Source organism: Thunnus thynnus, chromosome 5 (genome assembly GCF_963924715.1).
Source record: "Thunnus thynnus chromosome 5, fThuThy2.1, whole genome shotgun sequence".
NCBI lineage: Eukaryota > Metazoa > Chordata > Actinopteri > Scombriformes > Scombridae > Thunnus > Thunnus thynnus.
The window spans coordinates 29,579,363-29,603,924 of NC_089521.1; the positions used below are offsets into that span (position 1 = coordinate 29,579,363).

Consider the following 24,562-nt stretch of genomic DNA (forward strand, 5'->3'; position numbering starts at 1 on the left):
AGGCTAGATGGAGAGTGATTCGAGATCTGACCTGGACTAGCACAACAAAGTATGTTGCATTTGGGCAGAGGACTTTCTTCTGAGTACCTTTACGTTCTTACTCCCGCCCCAGACACAACTAGTGAATGCTCTCACGTGGCATTTAGTGATGCATTTTGGTCCACTTGTGTGAAAAGGGAGAATACAAGAAGTTTACCATCTTATCCACTGATTCGGACTAGAGCAAGCCAACTATAGGTTTGAAAATGCTACCCTTGACTTTAAAACCTGACTTGACTGAGCCTTACCTGTGCTGTCAAATTTGATATCCAACTCTGACCTGACTGAATGTTTAATTATTTGTTCCCCGAAGGGAAATTGGTATATTTTCTTTGGACTTTCTTTTTCTTTTCCTTCTGGGCAATCCACGTACACACCACACAAAATTATACTTGAAAATACCCAAACCCAAACTTGATCCAAGCCCCAAGTCAAACTCAGCAAAACAGACCAAACCTTGAAAAAATACGCTTTTGTCAAGAACCATTCATAATGTCTTTCCTCCTATTTTAAAGGTTCTATATGTGAGAATTGTGAAACAATTTACATGTGTCAGTCATTTTTTATGCCAATGAGTGAACAAGTTATAATGTAACTTAAAAAATGAGACCTTCCCCGACTTTCTTGGTTGCTTGTATCAGCCTGTGGACTGATATCTATGTGAAGGACTTGGGTCTGTTTTTCCTCGAAAACCTAATGGATGTGACGTTTTTGTGTACTCCTGAGTACCTTGCCTCTCTCCTGCTAACATCAACAAACGACTGGCACCCACCACAACAAAAACTGTGCAAATTTATCCAACTAGAAGCACCCTGCAGATATTAGCGCTCCAGCTCTGTTACCTACAAAGTTGGCTGGTAGCCAGCTGCCTAACCATGCCAGCTATCACCGTTTCTGGATACAGTACTTTGTTTTTTGGGGGTTGAGACGGCTAGCTGCCTCCGTTGACCACCACACATTTCACAACAAAACTGCAGCATGTTGCTACCGGGCCACAGTTTGCTGAGCCTTGAAATGTTTAGTATACACGGTTGGTAAACAAAGTTGGTGGTTTGCGGGTCAGGTTCAGGTGGTTTATTAACACATTTCTGTGGGTTGGGCGGTGCGGATTGGTTCTCATCGGTCAGCAGCCACAACGCAGCAGGAACCTCTGTGTGTGTGTGTTTGTGTGTGAGCTTGTGCATGTGTGCACGTGTGGCTGACTGACTGGGAGTGAGAGATGCAAAACACAACATTAAAGATGTTATTGTGAGAATTGAAAGCAAGGAAAAAGACATCACCTGCAATCGTCTAATGCCGCTGCTCACTCGCACTGATGGAGAGCAAGAACGCGCGCAAGTACGAGCAACAGGATGCTAACTGCAGCTCACTTAACAGCCACTGGTGTCAATAATGAGAGAGAATTTCTGGTTCTTACATAAGGAACCTTTAAACCGTTGTTTCTGCTGTAATACTGGTCTTAAACAAGTCGATTCCCCTGCTTAAAATACCTCATATGAAATGGGGTATTCTATGCTTGTTTGCTTGTGCTAGTATGACTTTTACCCAGAAAATTCACAGTGAATACATATTGCATAGAACATCTTGATCTTGATCTTATTCAAAAATGGCTTTTTGTCATAATTTAAACTACAATGTTCTTTAAAAGCTCCCAAGACCCGTATAAAGACTTCACTATGTCAATCATGTGGACCAAGAGGCAGCAGGTGGAGCCAAAGAAAGACAAGTATGTCATGAGCACAGAAGAAGAAAGCAAATATTTTGGCATATGTACTGAGAGAGCAACTTTCATCAGAATGAATGGCCCACCATGTTTGGATGCCTCATCTAGTGTTTATACGTCCATGGTCGTGACACTCAAAGAGAAATGGCTCCCTGAGAAAACAGCAACTTTGATCAGTTCTGCTGCAGATTTTTTTTCTGTTATGGGAACTTCCATCATTCCATTTAACCATGTCGGTCTGAAACTGCTTGTGGCCACAACTGATGAACCCGAGCAGCACCGCATCACGCAGTAGCCTGCATGTTGACTGCCAGGTAAACATGGCAGTCAGGTGTGGGTATACACACATGGTGGAGTCCATGGCCCAGACTGGTCCTGTTTACCAGTATCAGGAAGGCAAGCTGGCTGAAGAATGCTTTTGATGTGGTATTTCTCTCACTTGGTAGTGTTCTGAAGCGATGAGGTGTTTGTCTTTAGTCTTCATGTGCAACTGGCACAAGGCAGGAGGTTTTCCTGTAAATCTAAAGGAATGATTTGCCAGTTTTCTTTTACTGCTCTGATCAACTTTACCTGTAACCAGAAAGATATAAAGTAGCATTTCATTAAACACAGAATACTGTCAAAGTATTCAACTGAGTTTTTGGCATTCGTGCTGTTTTAGGATTAAACCAACTGTAAATCCCCATTTCAGCAACTCTCCCTTCATGTTATTAATATACAATTATGAATACTACAATGCTCTACTGTTGCCTAAACTGTTTGCATTGATTTTGCAGGTCAAAACACATCATGTAAATAAAGTTAACTTAGGTTGAAAAATGAAAGATGTTTCGATTCCTCAGTTACATAGCTATTGGTTTAAGCTTCTCAATCAGCATTTAAACTAGTAGTGTAAAAACAATGGTCGTTAAAGCATTTATTCTTAAACCAAACTTAACCTGGTTTTACCTGAGATGTCTATCGTGTTATTTATTTATTTTTTTGCCCACCAAATCTTGAAATGCTTATTGGGTACTGTTCCACCGGTGAGAGTGTTGAGTTTATAATGGATAGTTTATAATTTCCCTGCCCAGATAGGAGTTCTGTACTGGTTACCCAAAGGTACAAAAACAGGTACAGGTAGCCTAAAGGTTGTGGGTTGGCTTTGAGCTAAATACACATCAGCATATGCTCATATTGATGATTTTGACATGCTAATCTTTTACAGGTAGTGTTTACCATGTTTGACATCTTGGTTGAACATGCTAAGTTAGCGTCTTAGCATGCTAATGTTTGTTGATTAGTAGCTAACACAGATTCCAGCTAATAGGAAAGTCATTGTCAACAATTTTTGACCTGATGATGGTGCTGATTGAAACATCATTGCTATCACCAAAGTCATTAGGATACATTGTCTGGGAACCACGACTATCTTTACCAAATTCCATGACAAGCCATCTAATAGTGTGATATTTCAGTCTTGTGGTGGACCAGCTGACAGCCTTTGCAAACACTAGAGCCACACTGCCAGCATGGCTAAAAATTGAAAAAAAAAGTAAAGTAGTAGTAAAGTAGTCTATGTGGTATTTTATTACAGGCCGAGTTGTGGGACTTACATTTACTGGTTTTGATTCATAATTGATTGACTTTGGCCTACATTGTACTTTCAGATCTAACCCGAAGTGGTCAGGGTTTCCTCCTCAGGGCACAGCTGATTGCAAGAAAGATAAAGTATTTCATAAATACAGAATGGGAAATAACTTTAACAATCTTTAAACATATCTGTTCAGTCCATAATTAACAATTAATTTCCCACCAGTGCATTCCAATCCCTGTTTTCACAAATTCAATAACAGACAGTCTCAAATTTACGGTATATGATTGACCACAGTAATGCACACACACTTAAGTGGCAGCACTTACACCTTACCCGCCTCCTCGATTTCATGACCTCTCACTAGAAATCACATGTAAGGGTGAAGTGACAGGCAGGCGGGCAGTATCTCCATTTCAGAAAGCTCACCAAAAAGAAAAAAGTGAGACAGGAACACTGGCAAGGAAGGCTAAGAATAACGCATCACACCTCCAGTAGCATCTTACACTTCCCCAGAGCTGTGATAGAGGAAAGAAAATGAGAGAGGGTAAGAGGAATTCAGTTGTCTCCCACACACAAACTGTGCACTCAGCATGTTGGACTGATGTCTGCCTTCCTCAGACTTCTCCTCAGTGTCTAATATTCATTATCTTTTGTCTCGCCTTGTCATTCTGTGATTATTTTATTTGTTTCTATTCTCTTGTGTTCATATGTGCAAAAACAATAGCAGCTCTAATTGAAGCCTTTTGAATTTGAAAGGTTTTGATGTAGAAATGCAACTGTGTTATCAGCTTTGATAAACTCTATCAGAAGAGCATCTCATCCTAAGTAACAGAGATACCACAGATTCATCCTTTTTTTTTTGAGGGTTAGGGTTAGATCTCCTCCTCTTCTTGTGGGTGGAGTGATGAATCTAAACCTGGAAATAACACCTGTTTTCCAAACAGCCGTGACTTCATCATCACCGCCATCCCTACCAAACAAAAATGCCACAGTATGCTTCAAATTAAGTGCCAGTCGGAGGCCCCTTTCACCAAATTTGTGACATGCAAGCTCCGATTTGGCAAGAGCTCTTAAAAAATATCTGCAATTATCCGACAATCATTTGTGAAACGTGACATCAGGATTTTCTATCCACGTGTAAGCAGTGCTCACAAATTGCTTTTGTGAAATCGGCTCCTGATGCTCTAACTACACACATGCACAAAGACATACTGAAGCCTCTAAAGTATTCATGAGAAAATGAGTAGATAAATATTGATATCGAAAGGCTTCGCACAGCCTGAACCGCAAACCAAGACAAGCTCATCTATAATTCTACACTTTGTTTGCTCATTCTTAAATCTTACATATACTTTTATGAAGTCATGATTACATATGAAGAGTCATTTCACAGTCATCCAGCCAGAACTCACAGCTTGAGGCAGAGAGCAGAAAGAAAATGTGATTTTTTTCATGAGTAGTTGGGAAACAAAAGTTAGTGACAGTCATTCAACGTTTTAAAGGTGCAAATGAAGATCACTTTCTTGTAAGCCAGTATTTTAGCAAAGTTTGAAACTTTTTTGTTGCAAGCGCTTTCAGTATTTTGAAAATATCACCCCACCACTCAAAACAATATCCATTCATTCACAGTTAAAATAAATGACTCTCCTGAATAAGATAAAAGATGGAGTTCATTTAAACTTTTTTATCTTAGTGCCATTTGTGTTTTTACATTACATTAACACATCATGATAGATGAGTCAGTGGAGTTTTGCCCAAAGGAAAATACTGATTTAGTTTTGCTTCCAATTTTTACACAACTGTCTCTGCTTAATTACAACACTCTTTTTGCAGTTTTCCTGCACCACCTGTTAGGTTGAGAAACATCCATTTCGTCATATGCAAAAGTGCCAAAATGATGTTTGTATTTTAGTGAAAAAATATTCAAACTGTCTTCAAATGAACCATCGAGAACATGCGAACAGTTGGATAGTTTTACAGCTTGAGATGAGATGTGTGACACAGTTGTTAGCAACACTAGTGCTTGTGGCCAACACTCTGATCCAGGCTGAAATATTGAATAGATTGCTGTGAAATTTGCTAAAAAGACAAAAACAAACTCACCAAGGTGATCAGGCCTAAATTTCAATGTGTCCAGTATTTTGTTTTATGACCAAATATCAGCAAAACTAGTGACATTCCCATCAGCTTCACTTGTACTTTGTGTCCAATGCAAGGATTTAACTCAAAATGCTAAATAATTATTAACACTAGCAGGCACTAAAATAGTCTAATTATCAACCAAACTAGAGCAGTGAGGCAGCAGGAACAGTCTGACTAATAAGCACTGAGTCTACTGTGTGAGTCTGGTACATGAACAAATCTGGTGAGGCCTGAAGCCCCATGAGCAATCTCTTCGGTATTCTTCGGCATACAGGCAGCAGTTCAGCATGTACGAGAAGGATCGAGGACAGCGAGTATGTACGACAGCTGGTATCAGACTCAGCCAAGTCGAGTCTAGTATACGGGGTTTGTAGGTCTGAATAGTCTCAGCAGTGAGCTGCTTAAAGCAACATTGACACTGACACACAGTACTCAAGTGAGCTTTTAAAATAGTTTATGGTTATAATTCATGCATTTTTATCTCTGGTAGCTCATCTGGTAACAGAAAGCAAGAACTTTTGTAGTGTCGGACTTTGGAATGTTGGTGTGCTGACACACTAAACCAAGATGGTGAACATGGTAAACATTACCTGCTAAACATAAGAATGCCATCATTGTCTTGTTTTATTATGTCTTTGCACATTTCTACTGACTGTTGAAATGTTTGGATGAATGAATCTTGAGGTTTCTCATTCAATCTTGTTGTCCAGGTAACCATCTAATTGATCCTTAAAGCTGGAGTGCAGGATTTAACATATACATGAACACCTGTTACATTCAAGCCCCTGCCAAACGAGTTCACACAATGCTGATTAAACCTATCACCACCAGGTAAATCTCTCTGTATTTTACAGTATAACTGGTATAATATGGTGTCTGTGGCGACATAGTTTGCCAGAGCTGAAGGGCATCCATAGCTCATGCGCACCAAAGACTATCAAGCCAACTATCTTCCAGTTTGGCCCTCCGCTAACTTGAGGGATAAAATAATTTAATCAGCTCATGCATGTACTCATAGAACTGGAGTTACATCAGGTAACTACTATTTACTCTCACTGCCAAAAGGGGGAGACACTAACTCCGCACTGCAGGTTTAAATGTCAGCATAAACTTGAGGGATTTTGTTTATTGTCCCTTTTCAGTGGTGCAATCGCATTTAAATATTATATCAAATCTATCATGGGGAAAACAAGATTTAGGAAGGTCCACAATTAGAATAAATAATAAATGATATTGCCAAACTTGTAACGTTTGGATTATTGAGACATTGGCTTCACTTAAAATGGGGTAAAAGTCCATGGGACTTGAAAACAATTTAACCTTTAATAATAAATATACATCATTTATAAAGCCAAATGTTTCATTTTCATGACATTCACTCCCGATAGAACTGGTCATATTTTCTCATGTGAACCTGGACCACACTGTCTGCCTGCACAACCACAACTAAAGAACTCCATCAGTCTGAACCGACAGATGATGACGGTGTGTTCTCCCAAGGCTTCACTATCTTTTTGATGTGGTACAGAGAAGGCGTTTCCCTCCCCAAAAAAACTCCACCCTCTTCTTCTATATGAGTTCCATGCCACGCCAAAGGCAAAAGACATCTGTGTATTTCTAATGAGGAGCTCAAAGGCCTGCAGCTTCCCGTCAGCAAACACGGTCTAATCTAAACTTCAGAAATTATGATCCAGCTCAAAAGCCGTGGTAAAGACAGGGAAACATGGGGTTCAGTGGGAAAATCAAACAGTCCAGTGTATTTATAGAATATAACAACTAATATGAGTAATAGTTAGTAAGTAAATGAATCACATAATCAGAGCAAAACCAAAGTCTGGTGCTTGAGGAAGAGCCAGCAAAGGAGTGTTGCTGGGATACTGGGAGACTGGCGAGGTACAGTACATCCAGTACTTCCATCAGTATGAGGGAGAAAGTCTGCAAGCTGTGACCCCCTTGTGCAAAAGCCCCCGTGTTGCCTTCATCATTTTATAGAAAAACACCACTACGAAGCATGGCTGGATAAATGTTATGGCTGTCCAGGGCAAAAATTGCTGTTGGGCCCCTACTGACAGCCCCTGTACAATGTTTTTGGACCATTTCATTTCCAAATTCCCATTAAGGCTCCAACCGAGCAAACTCCATGTGCTGATGAAGTGAAATGAAATGCGGTTTAAAAGTTTATCCAAATCTTATAGGAGGAATAAGGCTCATATAAGCTTCAGATAAACGTTTGAATATATTTTTGCACAAGAGGCTTGGGGATTTTTTCCACCATTGTTTACATTGTAAGCGCATTAGGAAAGGATTTTCTAATTGTCAGTATGAACAGGAGGAATGATTGCAGCATGCAAAACCTCTTTCAGGATTCATATGGTCACCTGACTTGTTTTAACGCAGACTTGAAAAATTGTGAACCTGTGCTTTCAGATTTTTCTCCAATGATGAGCAAAATGCTTGAGTCTACCTACATGGTTTAAGAAAATTGTTGAATTTCATTCAAATTTTACTTGTATTTTCTATGTCAATGTGATACTGATACACTGTGGAATGCTAACAAGAATAAAACTGAGAAGTCATACTTAAAGGTAACAGTTGCAGTCCTGATAGCTGCATGTGAAAGCTATCCTGCCCCAATGGTGTTATTTGGTTTTATCTGTCATCCATCCATCCATCCATCCATCCATCCATCCATCCATTCATCCATCCATCCATCCATAAACCTGATGTGAAGTTTAGCAAAGATTTCAGTGATCATGATACTGATAAAGGTAAAAGTGATCCTTTACTACTGCTTTGAATTTACATAAACATGTATACTTCCACTTATAAATATTCCACAAATTTCATGTTTGTTTTTTATTAGTAAAACAAAAAGAGATTATGTGAAAGAAGAGGCATTTGAATAATTACAGGTTGTGTGTTTTCAAATGATCTGACTAAAGAAGGTAGCAGGAAGTTTTAGACCACTAATTTTCCTTAAATTGCTCCTCAAAGACCACATGATGACAGCAGGAAACAACCAACGCGTGACTCATACAGGAGACACATTACAAAGTCTGACCTAAGATTAGTGAAACAGCACAGAAGCCGAAACACATTCATTTTCTAGTCTTACTGCTAACTTCACACACACGCACACACACACACACTCACACTCTAAAGCACAGCAGTGAAAAGCCAGCCCAGCATGTTACCTCAGCACCTTGGCTCTCACCAAAGCACCAGATCATTAAAAACCCATGACCCATGTTTTTTAACAAATGGTTGTTAGTGCAGAGCAGAACAGTGCAGACCTGACTTCACTGTGCGCCAGGAGATTAAATTATGTATAGGTGCCTTGAGATGACATCATTCAAGAGAGTTCTCTGAATTGAGCCTACGTCACCAGCGTTTACAGCTCTGCACTGACGTTTGACTTTGTGATGAAAATACTGGTATGATGTGTGAATGTTTTTTTCCTATTCAGACATTGAACAAACTTTCTCATCTGACTATTAAAGAGGTTAGTTAATTCCCAAATTCATATTACTTATTTCTACTGATTATGTGATTACTCATGCATATCAGCCACAGCCTAAATTTTGTTACAGTTTGTTGATAATATATAAGACAATGTTTTTTTATGCATTTATTTTGCCAGTTGGGACCAGCAGAATAAGCTGTAAACACAACATTGACATATACTTGTATGTTAGCAAACACTTGGTTATATACAAATCTAGCGAATCCAGCAAACGTGGAGCAACATTACCATTCATTTGGAGTCGTGTTTCTAGTGACCTGATGAGTATTAAGTTGAATGTTCCCAGAGCTTGTTTGCTGAAAACAGCTACCTGCTGCAGGTAGAAACAAGGTTGATGAGAGCACTAAGACTGAACCAAAACAGTAAATATGCTGTGAAACCAAAACAATGAGCTGAAAGAGGCTAAAACACATCATAGCACTGTGGACAACTACAAAGTCGGGTGATAATTCTCTAATTCCCATATAACAAAAAGTCACTCAGTCCATTGTTAACATAAAAAACGTTAATTAGTGCTTTATTTATTATATTTATTTTAAATGCACAACTTTTACTTGTAAAGAATTTATGTTACACTGTTAATTGCTACTTTTACTTAAGTAAATATACTTTTTATATAACTGTTTTTCAACTAGTTACCGGCTTAAAGTAAATCAGTTTTCTTAAAGTACAGTAAGACAATACACCACAAACAAAAATAACTAGAAAATGCATTTCCTGTGGAAAATGAGTGTGAATGCAGACAGCTGAGATAAATTGCAAAGCCCTGTTGAAAATACTACAGACATGTTCACCATCCCCATCTGTACAACTTTGCTGAATTTGGTTACTATGGAATATTATATTTAAAGGTTCTGTATGTAGGAATTAGAAATTCCTTCTGATTAGTGACATCTGTGGCCGTTAAATGAGGTGCAGTCAACATCCTGCCGCTCGCACTCGCATGCTCGCGTCGTGAGACTATTGAAGGTGATGTCTTTTTCCTTGCCTACACTTCTCATAATTACATAAAAGATCTGCACCAGGTTTCATTGTTTATTTTTGTTTCATTGTGAAATATGTGGTGGTTGACAGGAGCTGTTTCATTAGCTGAAGAGCTTATATCTGCAGGGTGTTTATAGTTGGATTGCACCATTTTTGTTGTGTTGTGTCATTATGCCAGTTGTTTGTTGATGTTAGCAAGGCACACAAGGAGCGCATAAAAACATCACATCCATTGGATTTTCACAGAAAATCCAGCCCAGGTCCTTCACAAAGAAGGAAGGTCTAATTTTTTTACATTACATTACTACCTGTTCACTCATTAGCAATAAAAAAACTTTAATACACGTAAATTGCTTCACAGTTCTACATATAGAACCTTTAAGAGATATGGCAGTTAATAAGTAGTATGGTGGTGTTTCACTTATGGCCACAAGGTGGGGCTATTGGTGCCATGCTTCAATATGCTGTGCACATTCTCATTGGGGCATTAAAGGCAACAGAATTGTAGAAATGTCATGTTATAATATTACAGTAGTGCCCCCTGTGGGTAGAATTGTATCCAATGTTACACACTTGTGCAGTGTGACTGTATGTAAAACATTCCCAAATTTGGTTGCAATCGAATTTAGCATTGAAGAGTTATGGCTGGTTAAGTGCATCAGGCCATGCCTTCAAAATTTTGGTAACCAACTACAGACAAATGGTAAGTGATTGTGAAAAATGAAGTCATAAGTTTTATTCAGGGTCATCTAAATATGGTATGTACCAAGTTTGGTGAAGATTAGATGAAATATGTGCCAACACAAGCAAAAAAAGTGGCAGAAAAAATTTTCAGGCACAAATGGGCATGGCCTTTATCAGTCGAATCAGCATCATACAAGGAATATACTGTGCAAATATTGTTTTGATAAGCCTCTTGGTTGAATTTATTAGCCACAATATAAAACACACAATAACTGACTGTATGGTGGCGCTATTGGTACCATGTTTTAATATGTTAAGTATTTCCACATGGAACACCTGTCTATGAAGTATGAATACTTCAGCACTTTCACTTTTTGAGATATCAACTTTTAAACACTCCTCCCATAGACTTTCCATTGTAAATTAATATAAAAAAAATATATATATATAATCACTTGAACATGCTAGAAAGAACAAAAATAATAGCATAAATGTCCTTAAAGAGTTGAACATTTTAATATTTGAACAGTTTCTGTTGCTGAAAAGTATGCAGAAGTAGTTAGCAATCGAAAAATGTACGGAAGAATAATAAAGCTTTGAATAAGAATAGTGTGAATGCTGACAAAGCTTTGAAGAAAAAGGCTACATAATGCTATATACTATATAAGGCTGTTTTAAAACAAAAATGCTACTGTTAGAGAATAGAGAGCCTGGACTTTCATAGAAGTAAAAATAATGACTCACAGTGTAGAACAGTGTCGAATTTTTTTAATGGTGTTGGTGCGCATGACTTCTCCACTATGATTCACCCTCATTGAGCAACTTTACAACCTGGAGGTCACAGAAGGTGTTTGCACAACATAACTTTTTAATAATGGTGATCACAGGCACATTATAAAGGAAATGACTCAACTGACATGTTTACAGCTGTGCAGCTAGTGATTCAGTTTTTCCATCTTGAAATCGTTGTTTTTCTATCATGCTTTTTCAAAATCCAATATGATTCATTGTTCCAAAGCTCCCTAAGATCACAGACAAATCCTCATTCACATACACTATAATTAGATGAGCGCAAGAGACTGCTGGGAACAGTGGGCGGACTCTGCTATGAAGCTTTCACACCCGTACCAGCATGTGGAAGAGTGGGTTTGTTGTTGTCATTTACAACACTTCAGTTGATGTAAGATGTCAGTGCTACTCAGTGAGGATGTTTGAATTTACTGTAATTCAGACCTTACTTTATGAAAATAAATTATAAGAAGGAGAAAAGACAAACCACTCTCTCAAGGCCAAAAATAAAAGATTTATTCAAAAATCAACAGTCAAGCTAAAGTTCATCTGATGCAACACTGCATGGATCACAAATCTCCAACACTCAATACAGTAGTTAATGTGGATTAGTCATTGTCCTGAAAGCAAAGTAGAGATTTCTGGCACAATTTCATCTACTTCCAAGGTGCACAGAGAAGAAAAAGAAGTTTTAAGAGGTCAACACTCCAGCAACACTTGTAGTATAAAGAATATTGTGTTCAGTCGATGACCTGAGACAAGTAAAGGAGAGGCTGAACTAAAGAAGCTGAAACAAAAATAAAAGGTAAACTAAGATGAAGGAGAACACAGAGAAAGACAAAGGATATAGAGGACTAATGCACTTTTACACCAGAGTAGCATTGGATCCTTTAAATAACTTTTAGCTACTCATGAGGTTTAATGAAAAGTCAATCTGGAAGATGTTTAATGCTTTCTCTGGTTAGGTTTTGTTTTTTCCACTTCCAACTGAATCCTCTGACTGAGAGCGTTCCCTTTATTCATTTCAACCAATTAGACTTAACCACAACCTCCATGAGCTAATTATCATGTTGCTGTCAAAACTTTTTTATAATTTCACCTCCACCTTTCATTTCAGTGAGTTCATCAGGAATCCTGCTGCATATCATACCCAACAAGATCTTCAGCAAAGCTTAATATTCTTCACCACCACCATTGTCTGGACTCCATCGGGGGGAGGGGGGGGGTATTCCTTTGTGGCCCTTTACCTGATTATGCCCATTAAAATAATGATGTCATGATGGAGTCAAATGGCCAAAGACTCCTCACATATCTCTTTAACTTTTCCAGTTATTCTCACGATACCAAATAAATGCATATTGTTAATATTGTAGCTCTGTAAGCCATTCTTTCAAGACGCCATGACATCATGATACAATAATCTGTTATACCATGATATTACATTGTTGTCGTTACATTGAGATGTTATGTCATGTTGCAATATAATATATACTTTATGTTTACATTATGTTATGTTATAGTAATAATATCTTATGGAATAAAATAAATAAGAATACAAGGAAAAAGTCACATGAAAATACATGGAAAAAATATTCATTTAACAATTAAAAAGAAAATAAACTGACAACAGCAGTGATAGAAAACAATACATGCAATATACTATACATAATATTCTATATACTATACACAACTTTTAGTTAAATCAGTGTCACGTAAAATAACATGCCATTAAGCCTGGATTTATTATGTATGCTCCACTTGTTTGTTGGGTACACTTCCTCTCTGCGACCAATCAGATCGTTTGGCTGCGGCTACCTGTTGCATAATGTCAAGATATCTGCAGCAGCAGCGCAGGGGAAACATGGACAGACAGAAGTTACATGTTTGACAGCTGAAGGAGTCAGGGAGTTGCATTACTTATGAGTTGTGACATAACTGTACGGAGGCCATGTGAAAAGCACTGCAGGGACTCTAAACATGAGACCTGCAGCCTTTCATAAGCCATTTTCCATGCACTGGTTTACTTCACATGCAGGAAAACTTCATCTACCACTGTTGATGCTACTGCTATCACATACACACACCAGTTGTTTTCTCACTGGCACAAAACATGAAACTAGTTCTGCTTACTGAACACAGAGGCACACATCACCTCTTTTGCACACAATTTCTTCTACAACACACTCTAGCAATGCATATCTAACTCTACACTCATATGAACACACACGCTGTTCTCATTAAGTCGCTCTCTAAAGCCACTCTGACTCATTCAGTGCATTACGCAACTTCCCATGAGTGCATGACTGTATAGAAAGACTTAAGTATAATCTTATTCCAATGCTCTGTGTGAATGGACCTGATTGTTTCCATTCATATATTCCTAGAGAACAATAACTAAATTTTAAAACGTAAACTGATAATTCACCAGTGGATCAGGGATGTTCAGGAGTGTAGGAGCATTCCCAAAACACTTGCAGTCTGCAGCCACTTGGTGTCATGAGTTGAGTGGCCAACATGTTGGTTTCCAAATCCTCAGCTGGGCATCTAACACTTGGTTTACAAGACTCAAGGTAACAGGGACTTGCTTGGTGGCCATAGATCTGTTTCAAAATGACTTTCCTTTTTCCAATAATAAGCTGGTCAGAAAGGTTTTCCCAGTTGCTGGTGTTTAAAAAACGTTTGTCATTTAGGCAAATATTGTTACCATTATCTTAGACATAAATATAACTTTGAACTGTAGAGTTAAGGCTGTGAAATGAAAGTTTTAGAGACAAAAAAGTTCAGATAATTCCCAAGATTTAGTTTGTTTTTGCAGGGAATATAAAAATGGACACCCATGAAATGACTTCTAGCTTGACAGTAAAGCTCTCCGTGCACTGACATAAAGCCTATTATAAAACTTTTTCCAACAGAGGTATACATAAAATTTTAGATTTCAACCCTTCTACTGTAAGCTTGACACATCACGTAGCTTGGTTGTAGAAAATGCATCATTTCCATGTGGGAACTCACGCCTCCTTTCACAGCATCAATATTTTAGTCCCTCACAAGCCTCTGCTTCCGATCAGCAGTGATGCCATGTTGAGTCAGATGTTTGACTTTAGCAGTCTTAGATCATTGTGCAAAGGCTGTGAGAAGGGTTAGATTTGCAAAAGCAACACAAAAAATATGATACTTCTGTTCAAAAGGCAATGTTTTCTAAGTAATCTTTTCACATATTCTGTACTTTGTAAAATGACAACATGACTGCAAAGGTTAGTGTGGATGGAGGACCAAAATAGAAAAGAATGTTTTCAGATTTAGTCACGTTAGTGTGGAAATCAATCCCTCCTATGATTTATGACAGTCCTATTAACAGTAAAGGTCACAGGAAGGCTGTGCTTAACGTTACAGCCTTGATGGACCGTTTTCTGCTGTCAAGTTAGGAATCATCCTCCAGGTGTTAAAGTAGGGCTGTTTTACGACCATGTTGATTGCCCTTTTCATTGGCTGTGGCAGCCTTTATTTCTGTCAGGATGTGTTCCTACAGGTCCGTATCAGGGGTTTGTACGCACAATTTAATTATTCATTCCTTTGAGTTACTGACTCATAACCTCAAATTACTTCATTTGATTCATTCGATGATGAATGTGTGCACAATAACTATTCATTTAAGGGAACAAATTATTAATTTGTGCAGATCAGTTATATATTTCAATCATACCATCGTTATCACACACCATCCTTTTGTTGCTGTGTGGTCGCTGGTCAGTTTCTAAAAAGTTCAAAGGTCACTAAGACCTATAGGGTTGAGCCCGTAATCTGCTGCTTATCAGGTGTGCGTGAAAAGCTCCGCCCCCTAACCCGTGGTGACCTTTTAAACTTCCTATACACAGGAATTTTTACAACATGAAAGGTCTGCAGGGAATTCCACAAGTGGCCCACTTCAAATGAGGGCTGTTCTGCCTTAAAGGGCCAAGCATATGACCCCTGGCTCAGAGGTCAAGTAAATAAAGTGTTATGGCAGCCCATGAGGAACAAGACTGTCAGCTTTTAAAGCACTTTGTGCAACACAGTTTTGCTGACAGGCTTTATAGACTTTGTTTTCCTGTTATTATGTTGTATTTGTTCTGTTCTTTGGTGGCCAACTTCTGCAAGGAAATTTTTTTTCTGCCGCATATCTTTTGGGCTTTTATTTATATTCTCAGTAAAGCACTTTAGAAAGTGGTGTAATATTTCAATAATATTTATTAATGTTATTTTCTTGTGGTTGTTTTTTCCTTGTGGTTAAACTTTTTTTGAACAGCTATGTGACTGGCTGGGGGGGATGAGATAAGATGATAAATATCATCCTTATGTTTAAGCATTACGCTGAGGTCAGGATGTATTTAGCCTAGCTTAGCATAAAGACTGGTGGCAGGGGGGAAAACAGCTAGCCTGGCTTTGTCCATAATTCAAAACTACATCTACCAACACTGGTATTACTGATGTATTTATACAGTGAAACTTTTTTGTTTAATCAGTGAATAAACAGAAATTTTAGAGGAACTTTTGTGTTGAAACTATTTCTTGACAAATAACAGGGTCCAGCGCTACTCCCCCTTAAATTACAATTTCACAATAGGCTTTAACTATTCCTTTAAATTAATGACACTTGAAAAATAATGGATTAATTCCAAAAGACAAACCTCACTGGAGATGTTTTATGTAGATAATACTTTTTGGCTTATGAGTAACAATATTTTTTCAATACCATTTACCCGTTCTCAGGTCTTTAAGTTATCAAAATACATCATTTGAATGTTGTATGTGATCCTGCTGCATGCACCTGAGAACTAAAGGTTTCCAGAGAGTTGTAGCTGACCAGGCAAATACAAACAACATTTCTGTGATACAAGTCCTCACTAGGGTAAAAATATCCATTTCCTGGATGAATTATTTTTAAAAAAGCTCATGAGAAAGTAGTACACACAATGCACATGCACGCTGAAACATACTTTGCTTTAGTGAGATTTTACTCGTTCCTGAATGGCAGCGTTTGTTAAGCGGTCATGTGAACTGTTGTGGTTAAATTTGGCTTCCTCCCTGCATCCCATGACATCCTTTGAGGGCAGGCGAGCCCAGCTGGGAGGGAGAGGCAGAGGAGAAAACCAGCGTACCACAAGCTCAGGGATAACAAACATGAAGATGCATCTGATCATGGAAAATTTGACAACAACATCTCATGTTAGTGTTCGGTAAAGGCAGGGATCGAATATCCGGAGCGGGGATCAATATATTGACACTCATCAGTGTCAGGATGTGACGGCTCCCTGCTCAATAACCTCTGAGTCAGCATGCCAACTATTCTCGTAACACAGCATGAACACACACAGCTACTGAGCTCTGTTCACATGACAGATTCACAAAGAGGTTCTGCATGCAACTAATGTATCCATAATACATGTAGCACACAAAATTACATGAACTTATGAGTGCACACACAAGCACAAATACACATATACGGTATATGAGAATGAAATCAGTTATATAATCATTGTCTTTGCCAGAAAGTTTGAAATACTGAAAGTTCACGTGTTCACAAATACTTTTGAAGCTAAAAATAAATATGTTGTATCTTGTGTTTTTTAATTCACACATAAACAGAAATGTTAAAATGCTCATTTGTGGTTTTATGGGGTGTCACATGCTGGTAAACAACAGTTTATCCATCCTCAAACTCCTGGAGCTGCACCATGACAGCACCCAGGTGTTGTTCATGAAGAAATTCCAATATGTAACTGCTCTAAAACCACCACCAAATTGTGTTGTATGTAAATGGTTTTCACATTTCTCTTTATGTATGGATGAAACAAACATGTGAAAAAAGTTCCTTTATTGCAACAAGTCCTCCAAATTAAATGACCAAGTAGGTCGTTTGACCATTTACTCCAGAACGACCCACAGTAGCGTTTTGTGATCAGGCACCTCTATCAGCAGTAATCGGCAGGACAAAATCATTTTTCTGCACTTTCCAAACCGTTACAAATCACACTTAAAAAATAATTATGTTTTATGATGTGACGATGCTGTGGTTAGGGTTTGGTTGGGTTTGGATGCAAAAACCACTTGGTTAGGGTTAGGAAAAGATAATGTTTTTTGGTTAAAATGATCATTTGAATGTGGTGTGGGTTAAACTTACTACTTCCTTCAAGTTGGCAAACTTCATCGTCAAGACAACAGTAAACACCACGACAATCATAGTTATGGTTTTTAAAAAACTGTCCCAACTTGTGGTTGGAAACTTGACACTGTCTGTTGGAAACGGGAAGCAAACAGCAGTCTCCAAGTTAAAATCTAACCAGCCACCCAACCTGCCACCTCCAAATATGGAAATTTGTCACCTTATATAAACGTTGTCTGAATTGCGCCACTTCTCCCGGTGATACTTACTACAGCCACTAGATGGCGTCTGTCACTCAAACGTAACTATAGGTCGTTTTTGGCGACTGGCATTACAACCTATTGTGTCGTTTTTCTTAGGAGGACTAGCTCCTTTATTGTGATCAAACCTCTTCCCCCTCTTCCTTGTCTTCCTCCCCTCTCACTTCCTGTGTTTTTGTGTCTACCCAGCTCTCATCAGTGTCATGGGACTACAAGGTCAGTCAGTTCATTACCTGGTTGTAAAAGAAGCTCTTGGTGCAACGTGACTGCTGTATCCCTGCAAAGATGAAGAGGCTGGTGAAAGAGCGAGAAAGAAAGGAACAAGACTGAAGAGTCTACAGTCACGCAGTTCTTTGATAGAAAATAATCCCAACAAAAAACTGGTCAGAACTAATTCAACATGTTTTTGCTCTTAATTTGAAGGGGGAAAAAAAGAAAAGTTCTCAGGAAAATATTGAATTTTGGCTGCAATTTTAATCAACACAATCTCAGAAACACTGTTCTCACAACATGACAGGTGATGGACTCCTTAGAAGATAAGAAAAAAATAGGATAATCCACCAGAGTGACAACATTTTGGCCACTTTGCACTTCTTCAGGAGAAATATTTTAGGTCTGGACTCGAGTTTAAGATTCATATTTAGATTACGTTTTTTTTAACACTCTAGGGCTACTTTTAATTGTCCAGGATTGGGTTGCATTTGCTCTTCTTCTTTGCTGAAAGAATGTAATATCTCTTCACTGTTCTGTTGACTGAGTAGTGAACCACCAACTATCCATTCACAACTTCCCGAAAAAGCCATGTGAACTAAACCCTCCTTTCAGTTTTCTCAGCTTCCTGATCACAAATCACAGCAGAGACAATTTCAAACACTTCATTGTTGCAACTGTCGGTGTCAAGTCCTGGTGGGTTACGCAACCTGCGTAAACCCAACTCTGTCTGCCCGGCACGGCGGATGTGGCGGCTCCTCTCAGCCGGGCCTTGGCATTCTCCGGTTACTGAGTGTGCAGGCGGACAGGTCCTTGTGTGTATCCCTTACACTTGTTCAGGCAGGCAGGAAGTTCCTGTTGACATGAATGAACTGGCCTTTCAATAATGCAGGAGGAGCTCTGGTGAGAACGGCTGCCTCTCTCCGCGGGCCATTACCTCAGCAACTGTCCTGCTTAGGCTGGCCCGAAGGCTTTCTGTGTGTGTGTGTGTATGTGTGTATTTGTGTGTGTGTGTCTCTGTGTGTGTGTCAGGAAGAAAAAGAAAGAGGAGGAGGAAACAGAGTGTTTGTTTTATGTTAAGTGGATGCATTAGAGCGTCTGTCCAATTTATGTGTGTGTCTTCACTCTTACTCACTATCCTTATCTCATATACATAAACTTACAAGGACAGAAATAATGCACCAAGATAATATTTTATTTTTGGTTTCAATTTAAAAGAATACATTAGGCAGTTTAAAAAAGAGAGGTAATAGGGGCAGCAGAACCAGAAATATCTTTTTAATTCCATGCATTCTTCTTCCTTGTCACCCTACATAACCCACAACGCAATTTGACCGCTGACAGTTTGGTTGTAGGTGTAATGTTCGTAGCGGCTAATGTAGCCACTAGCAGCTATAGCCTGAAGAACAGAGGAGGAGGAGACTACAGAGGTCTGGAAACTTCATTTCTTTCTAACTCCACACCCCCAGATTAGATTTTTTTTTTGTTTTTCCAGCCCTATCCAACATTGCCTTAAGTGACATCATTTGAGACAGATGTCACACAGCTGCCTGGAGCCATAAAAAAGCTTTATTCAACTTTGCAGATTTATCTAAAATGAAAGTAATCCCTGGAGATAGTGGAATAAGTATTCATGCAGTTTAAAGTGAGAGGGAAATATCTGATTATGCTACCAGTAGGTTGTCAGTAGGTTCAGCCAGCTATGCAACAGCTGTAGTGTTGCATAGATCTACATAAGTATGTATGGTGGTATTTTAGTTAATACAATCAGCAGCAGGTTAGACGCAGTTTAAAATTAGATCAGGGTTGAGGATAAGCATATAGCATGGAGGGTTGATTATATGATGGAGAAGGAATGGAAGGTTCTCATAATTAACATAAGAAAAATCAGTGCTGGACATGAAAACAGTCAAGTCGTGCATTTCTGAGCAATTTAAACAAACCACATTTGTGTTTTATCTTCACGAAACATGACCTCTCCTCACATTTTCTTTGCCAGACTGTACATCAAACAGTCAAACTAGTCCCAACAGGGCCATTGTACTGTAAATGCTCCTTGTTATCTGACCAGACTAAACAAGCCAGACTACACAAACATTCTTCTTACCCATAAAAGCCCAGAGTCGAGCTCTCCCCTCCTCTCAACACAGCCTCCACACCACACTACACTCCAGCAGCTCTTTTGAAGTCGACCCCCGCAGCTCTCCACCATTAGCAAACCTCCCATCTGCTGTGCCACAGCTACTTCATTACCAGCCTACTGCTGGTGCCATAATAGGAAAGAGAACAGCACGCTAATGTAGCCATGGTGCTTCCTGAGCTGAACCCCCTCACTCCAATTCCAGCTTCTTTAATTAGCTGCTGGTTGTTGGCTTTTTATTGACCTGAAACATCCCTAAAAGGTATTGCTCCAAACCCCTGACTACTATAGCTCATTAAGCCTGCACAAGAGAAACAGTAAAAGTACATAGTCCCCAAAGGATACACTTCGACACTAAGATCGGTTGATGATTCATAGAGAAACAATGTGACAGCGGCAACATCCTCCTCACAAAGTGCTTTGATGAGTAGAAGTACAACTTTTTGTGATTCTAGTGTCACGTGTTGCTTAAATGTAACCACTTGCTTGTGCTTCTCTATGTGATTTCCTTCCTCTCCTTGACCTTGGGCACGGGATTTCTACTTAAAAAGACTTAAAAAGGTCTTTTTATTTGATTTTATTATTTGTGTTGTGTGATGATTTTCTGCAGTTTGTGACAAATTTGGTATCTGCAGTCAACATTGATTTCTTTTTACAATGACTACAATCTTTCCTAACAGACATACTTTTAGCTGCCTGAAAAATCATTTCATTTGCATACATAGTTTTGTTGGTTCCTTATTATCTCCCATTGCCTAAATAATGGTGCATGACAATTTTAGTTAATTTCCAGATTCATTAAAGTTATATTTCAGGGAATCTCAAAGCTTCGAACAAACAGCTTTCCCTCCATTTTGATTGAAGTTCTGAGCGTTTCCATTTCCTGAGGGAATTAATGAGTGTGATTGGTAGTCACCAGGTTCTCGTAGGCTGTCGTATCTGTCTGCTCAATATGAGACTTGAGCCAACAGCCGATTAGCTTAGCTTAGCGTAAAGACTGGAAACAGGGGTAAACACCTAGCATGGCTCTGTCCAAAAGGTACCAAAAACCCCCCTACCCGCACCTCCAAAGCTCATTAATTAACACGTTATTTCTTGTTGGTTTAATCTGTACAAAAAGTGAAATGTAAGAATGTGTGCAGTGACTTCTTGGAGTCTCCAGTGTTTGTCCGGCAACTTCACGGTGAAAACTCTAGGGAGTCACTGTGGCCGGCCTGGCCAAGAAATCCCGCCAGTAACATCCCACAAAACCACAAATTGTCGTCTTTACACCTCAGTTTTTGTCATGAGACCACTGCACTCAGACAATGTAGTTTGCTCTGTGGACAAATCAATGGTAAGCAAACTTGAAAATGGAAAATCATCATAAAACTGCCCATGATTCTTCTGTACAATGCTGATTATTTGGTGCTGCTTAAATAAACAAAACAGTGTTCGCTACATGTGTCTTTTCTGAATATAGGCGAGACATTTAGTATCTTGACAGCACGGTATTCCCAGAGATAAAACATAGGAGTCTTGATGTTTGTTTTATATCATATACTGGACATCAAACAGTCATGCATAAAAGAAGGAAAGAGAGGAAATACAGCAATATCAAGATCGTGTTCCCATGCAAGGCGGACACAATCCAATCATCATTAAGCCTGATGTTGCAATAAGGTTCGTCGTCCAGTCAATTTAACCACAACATGACCAAACAACTTAAGTTTTGAGTTATGTAGTCACCATTCAAGCTTTTGAATGCACAAGCTACAAGAACATCTGTTTCCCAAATCAGAGAACATTAAGCCTACTACTCATCTATCTGGCATTCAATGTACTGTTCCTCTCTTTCTTGTTTTTATATGAGGGGTTGTAAACAGACAGATAGCCTCTGGCTTTACTGCTCCCCTCCCTCTCCCTCATTTAGTGACTTCCTCTCAGGGTGGCAGTAAAAAGAGTTTTATTCCTCATTATTCCTCTGGTTTGTTGTAGCTCCAGACAGCAGGATCAAGTTGAGGTCAGCCAGGTTCTTGTTTGCCTTCAAGGGGAGGTTAGTGCGTGCCGTCTCTGCTGCTGCTGCTCCAAACCTCCTCGTGTAGATTTTTGCGCAGTTATTGGTTGATTGGAGAGATCGCATGCTGAGATGCTTTGATGTTGGTTTCAGAGGTGAAAAGTATAGAACACTTAGACACAATGGGAGTGTCCTTGTTATGATTCACTTTTATGAAGCCATAAGCTGAAATGTCAAATGAAGTTTATGTTAATTAGGTCAGTGCGGTGCTGCTGAGAATCGTGGCAGTCAAAATCCAACCAAGGTAATTAAGTTACAATTAAGTGTACAGTATTTATATAGCAACATGTATATAGCAAAATACTGGAATTAAAAAAACTAAACAATTAAATCAAATTAAAGAATTTAAGGAACACCTGAAAAGAGGTGTTGGGAAATTAAAAATAAAGTAGCAATAATTCCAAAATACATAATAAAATAGAATAAAGTGTACATAATAAAATGACAGTGGAATAGTAATAACAGATAAAAACCGAAGCTGAAAAGAAGAGATTTTAACATACAAGTGAATACGCAGGTTGCCTTTTCCTCATCTGTCACCTGAGTGTGCTACATCACACCTCAGTGCTGAGCTTGTGGTTTGTTTATGACGCCATTTGTCATGTGATTCCACACAATTTCCTCTCCAGCAGGGTCACAGCGGGGTCATCACAGCACATATGTACACTAGCTGAAGTCTGAAATCTCACCGGTCGTTGAGCACAGATGACACCGTTGCCTGACTTCTCTCTCCACCTTCTGAATCACCACCAAATTACTGCATTACTGAACTTTTTCAAGCACTCTTCAAGCATCTATATTTAGACATCCGCTGCTTTATTTGCCCACTTTGCCCAGTGCACAATCAGTCTGTAAGTATGAATAATCACAGCTCTCCATCTGCATGTTCTGTAATTGAATCACAACTAAAAATCTTCCACTAATCATGCAGGCATAACTTTTAAATGGCTGGTAGCGCTGCTTAAAACGATCCAGTTCATGTCAGGCAACTTAGAGTTAATTTAAAAAAGGTTACAGTTGTTTTTTTTGGCCAAGTGTCAACTGACAGTGTACTCACCTCAAAGACATGAACGCACTGTTGACACCTGAGTCGAATTCCTGTTTTGTTCTTGTTACAAAAGCATTCGGAATGAAGCATGAAGAGACAAGAGAAGGCATAATGAGACGTCTCACATGTGACGATGTGGGTGCGCACGCGAAAATGTTCGTCAGTGCCAGGCACCATTCAGATCCTCTCGCTTTGGCTGAGATCCAGAGACCTTCAGTATCCTGTTTTACAGTGTATGACTGTGTGTGACTGTGTGGGTGTGTTTGCACATGTATTTTTGTGATGTGTGTGTGTGCATGTCTTGTAAAGCACTGGGAGTCTTTATGATCAGGGGATGGGGGGTGTTGTGTTCATTTAATGTTTTCACTTTGTTTCACAGTTTAGGTTTGGTGGAGCGATTTTTGAGTGGAACTGTGATTAAGAGTCAGCTGTACAAATCTACTTGACTTGCACCTTTATGTGAGTGGGTGTTTTTTCCCTCCCCCCTTTTACAAAAGTGCGTGTGAGCAAAAGTACGCTCCCCTGCGAAAAATAAGATCTTTTGTTTTTTTTACAGGAGCAGGAGGTGTAACAGAGGAGAAAACATAGTCCCTGTATGTCAGCAAGTGTGTGTGTGTGTGTGTGTGTGTGTGTGTGTGTGTGTGTGTGTGTGGGTGTGTGTGTGTGTGTATATGAGAGAGAAAAATCGAGTGAGCAGCAGTGATTAAGACTACTCACACTAAGCTGGCAAATTTTGCAAACTGTTTGCATGTAAAAGATCTGCATCCACAGAAGTCGTCCATTCACACTGAAACAAAACTACAAAACTGTGCACCAACATGAACTCATAATTCAGTTGTTCTCTTAAACACATTTTTTCTTTTTTCTGTTGAGCGACAACTGAACAAGTATTAAATAAAAAAAAACAAACACAGGCCGTCAATGCTACCTGCTAATCACACATGCAACAGTAATTTGTGCACAGCTGCAGTGCAAAGCCAATCAAATGGAGTACACAAACAAAATAAACATAAATCATAATCAGCCATGTAAATACAGTTTGAAAAAGAATTCTTACCTTAAGGTCCACTTTTTATGGAGCTTTCAACCACATCTCACAGCAGTTCTAGTTTGCCCATGGCTATATTGATTTTTAAAATCATGGATCACATAAAGGATTAGAGTTAACTTTACTAAAAAAAAGTTATAAACCAGCATTACATGCTCTTTTTTTTTTTAATAAATTGTTTTCCTCCTCCACACTAAA

The 24,562-nt window shown here is 38.9% G+C and overlaps 1 long non-coding RNA gene across 1 annotated transcript; it reads right to left on the reverse strand.

Annotated features, from left to right (window-relative positions):
* Positions 1-18,338: 18,338 nt before the first annotated feature.
* On the reverse strand, positions 18,339-23,810 carry LOC137183498 (uncharacterized). The gene is made up of 3 exons (XR_010928478.1): positions 23,326-23,810; positions 20,180-22,433; positions 18,339-18,927 (listed from the first exon to the last, which is right to left on the reverse strand). It is a non-coding gene; the product is annotated as an uncharacterized lncRNA (long non-coding RNA).
* Between the last annotated feature and the right edge of the window lie 752 nt (positions 23,811-24,562).